Below are 4,752 nucleotides of genomic sequence, written 5' to 3'. Positions count from 1 at the left end.
TGTGTATAATCCATGGACTCAATATTAGTCGTAAAGAACTCATATACTTATTGCAAAAATCTAGAAGTTATCAAAGCAAAGTATTACGCGCATGCTCCTAGGGGGATAGATTGGTAGGAAAATACCATCGCTCGTCCCCGACCGCCACTCATAAGGAAGACAATCAATAAATAAATCATGCTCCGACTTCATCACATAACGGTTCACCGTACGTGCATGCTACGGGAATCACAAACTTTAACACAAGCATTTCTCAAATTCACAACTACTCAACTAGCATGACTCTAATATCACCATCCTCATATCTCAAAACAATTATCAAGCATCAATTTCTTCTTAGTATTCAACACACTCATACGAAATTTTTATTATTAATCTTACATACCAAGCATATTAGGATTTTAATCAAATTACCATGCTATTAAGACTCTCAAAATAATCTAAGTGAAGCATGAGAGATCAATAGTTTCTATAAAACAAATCCACCACCATGCTCTAAAAGATATAAGTGAAGCACTAGAGCAAAACTATCAAATTCCAAATCATGTATGGCTCTCTCAAAAGGTGTATGCAGAAAGGATGATTGTGGTAAACTAATAAGCAAAGACTCAAATCATAAAAGACGCTCCAAGCAAAACACATATCATGTGGTGAATAAAAATATAGCTCCAAGTAAAGTTACCGATAGAAGTAGACAAAAGAGGGAATGCCTTCCGGGGCATCCTCAAGCTTTGGCTTTTAGGTGTCCTTAGATTATCTTGGGGGTGCCATGGGCATCCCCAAGCTTAGGCTCTTGCCACTCCTTGTTCCATAATCCATCAAATCTTTACCCAAAACTTGAAAACTTCACAACACAAAACTTAAAGTAGAAAACTTGTGAGCTCCGTTAGCGAAAGAAAACAAAAGACCATGTCAAGGTACTGTAATGAACTCATTCTTTATTTATGTTGGTGTTATACCTACTGTACTACAACTTCTCTATGGATTATAAACTATTTTACTAGCCATAGATTCATCAAAATAAGCAAACAACACACGGAAAACAGAATCTGTCAAAAACAGAACAGTCTGTAGTAATCTGTAGCTAGCGCAAGATCTGGAACCCCAAAAATTCTAAAATAAATTGCTGGAAGTGAGGAATTTATCTATTAATCACCTGAAAAAATAATTAACTAAATATCACTTTTAAAATAAAATTGACAGCAGTTCTCGTGAGCGCTAAAGTTTCTGTTTTTTACAGCAAGTTTAACAAGACTTTCCCCAAGTCTTCCCAACGGTTCTACTTGGCACAAACACTAATTAAACACAAAAAACACAACCAGAACCGAGGCTAAATAATTTATTTATTACTAAACAGGAGCAAAAATCAAGGAATAAAAATAAAATTGGGTTGCCTCCCAACAAGCGCTATCATTTAACGCCCCTAGCTAGGCATAACAAGCAAGAATAGATCTAGGTATTGCCATCTTTGGTAGGCAATCCATAAGTGGATCTCATGATAGATTCATATGGTAATTTGATTTTCTTTCTAGGTAAGTGTTCCATGCCCTTTTTTTAATGGAAATTGAAATCTAATATTCCCTTCCTTCATATCAATAATTGCACCAACCGTTCTAAGGAAAGGTCTACCGAGAATAATAGGGCAAGAAGGATTGCAATCTATATCAAGAACGATAAAATCTATGTGCACATAATTCCTATTAGCAACAATAAGAACATCATTAATCTTCCCATAGGTTTCCTAATAGTGGAATCCGCAAGATGCAAGTTTAGAGAGCAATCATCAAAATCACGGAAATCTAGTAAATCACACAAAGTTTTGGGAATAGTAGAGACACTAGCACCCAAATCACACAAAGCATAAAACTCATAATTTTTAATTTTAATTTTAATAGTTGGTTCCCACTCATCATAAAGTTTTCTAGGGATAGAAACTTCCAATTCAAGTTTTTCTTCATAAGATTGCATCAAGGCATCAATGATATGTTTAGTAAACGCTTTATTTTGACTATAAGCGTGAGGAGATTTTAGCACGGATTGCAACAAGGAAATACAATCAATCAAAGATCAATTTTCATAGTTAAATTCCTTGAAATCCATAATAGTGGGTTTAGCAACATCTAGGGTTTTAATTTCTTCAATCCCACTTTTATCAAATTTAGCATCAAGATCAACAAATTCTGAATTCTTAGAACGCCTTCTAGGTAAAGGTGGATTATATTCAGTCCCATCATTATCAAGATTCATATTGTAAAACAAAGATTTAATAGCGGACACATCAATAACTTTTAGATCTTCATCATTATTTTCATAAGAACTAGAATAACACGCTTTTATAAAGGCATCTTTCTTAGCATGCATCCTAGCGGTTCTTTCTTTGCACTCGTCAATGGAAATTCTCATGGCTTTGAGAGACTCATTGATATCCTGCTTAGGTGGAATAGATCTAAGTTTCAAAGAATCAACATCAAGAGCAATTCTATCAATGTTCCTAGCCAAATTATCAATCTTAAGCAATTTTTCTTCAATCATAGCATTAAAATTCTTTTGCGAAGAAATAAATTCTTTAATATTAGATTCAAAATCAGAGGGCATCTTATTATAATTTCCATAAGAATTGTTGTAGGAATTACCATAATTATTAGAGTGATTACTAGGATAAGGCCTAGGATTGAAATTTCCTCTATACGCGTTGTTACCAAAATTGTTCCTACCAACAAAATTCACATCCATAGATTCATTATTATTCTCAATCAAAGTAGACAAGGGCACATCATTAGGATCAGAAGAAACACTCTTATAAGCAAATAATTTCATAAGTTCATCCATCTTTCCACTCAAAACATTAATTTCTTCTATCGCATGCACCTTTTTAGTAGATCTTTCAGTATGCAATTGAGAATAATTAACCATAATATTATCTTGAGCCATCACGACAAACAAGCAATCCAATACACAAGAAAACAAAAAGCAAACGACAAAAGAGGCAAATAGAGAGGGAGGATAGAGATAGAGAGGGCGAATAAAATGGCAAGGGTGAAGTGGGGGAGAGGAAAACGAGAGGCAAATGGCAAATAATGTAATGCGGGAGATAGGGATTGTGATGGGCACTTGGTATGTTGACTTTTGCGCAGACTCCCCGGAAACGGCGCCAGAAATTCTTCTTGCTACCTCTTGAGCACTGTGTTGGATTTCCCCGAAGAGGAAGGGATGATGCAGCAAAGTAGCGTAAGTATCTCCCTCAGTTTTTGAGAACCTAGGTATCAATCCAGTAGGGGCTACGCTCGAGTCCCTCGTACCTACACAAAACAATAGCTCAACGCAACAAACGCGCTTAGGGGTTGTCAATCCCTTCATGGTCACTTACGAAAGTGAGATCTGATAGAGATGATAAATAATATTTTTGGTATTTTTGGTATATAGATGCAAAGTAAATAAAGTAAAAGCAAAGTAAAAGCAAAGCAATAATAAAGTGATGGAGATTGATATGATGAGAAAGAGACCCGGGGGCCATAGGTTTCACTAGTGGCTTCTCTCAAGAGCATAAATATTCTATGGTGGGTGAACAAATTACTGTTGAGCAATTGACAGAATTGAGCATAGTTATGAGAATATCTAGGTATGATCATGTATATAGGCATCACGTCCGAGACAAGTAGACCGAAACGATTATGCATGTACTACTATTACTCCACTCATCGACCGCTATCCAGCATGCATCTAGAGTATTAAGTTAAAAACAGAGTAACGCCTTAAGCAAGATGACATGATGTAGAGGGATAGTTTCATGCAATATGATAAAAAAACCTATCTTGTTATCCTCGATGGCAATGATTCAATACGTGCCTTGCTGCCCCTTCTGCCACTGGGAAAGGACACCGCAAGATCGAACCCAAAGCTAAGCACTTCTCCCATGGCAAGAACAACCAATCTAGTAGGCCAAACCAAACTGATAATTCGAAGAGACTTGCAAAGATAACCAATCATACATAAAAGAATTCAGAGAAGATTCAAATATTATTCATAGATAGACTTGATCATAAACCCACAATTCATCGGTCTCAATAAACACACCGCAAAAAGAAGATTACATCGAATAGATCTCCACGAGAGAGGGGGAGAACATTGTATTGAGATCCAAAAAGAGAGAAGAAGCCATCTAGCTACTAGCTATGGACCCGTAGGTCTGAAGTAGAATACTCACACTTCATCGGAGGGGCTTGGATGATGATGTAAAATCCCTCCGTGATCGATGCCCCCTCCGGCGGAGCTCCGGAACAGGCCCCAAGATGGGATCTCATGGATACAGAAAGTTCCGGCGGTGGAATTAGGTTTTTGGCTCCGTCCCCGATCGTTTGGGGGTACGTGGATATATATAGGAGGAACAAGTATGTTGGTGGAGCTTCGAGGGGCCCACGAGGCAGGGGGCGCGCCCTAGGGGGGCGCCCCTACCCTCGTGACCACCTCGTGGCTTCCTTGACGAAGGGCCCAAGTCTTCTGGATCTTATCTGATGAGAAAATCACGTTTCCGAAGGTTTCATTCCGTTTGGACTCCGTTTGATATTCCTTTTCTTCGAAACCCTAAAATAGGCAAAAAACAGCAATTCTGGGCTGGGCCTCCGGTTAATAGGTCAGTCCCAAAAATAATATAAAAGTGGATAATAAAGCCCAATAATGTTTAAAGCAGTAGATAATATAGCATGGAGCAATCAAAAATTATAAATACGTTGGAGATGTATCACACCCCGCCTG

The sequence above is a fragment of the Triticum aestivum genome, chromosome 2A (assembly GCF_018294505.1).
Source record: "Triticum aestivum cultivar Chinese Spring chromosome 2A, IWGSC CS RefSeq v2.1, whole genome shotgun sequence".
NCBI classification, from domain to species: Eukaryota; Viridiplantae; Streptophyta; class Magnoliopsida; order Poales; family Poaceae; genus Triticum; species Triticum aestivum.
Note: the sequence above shows the minus strand (reverse complement) of the source record.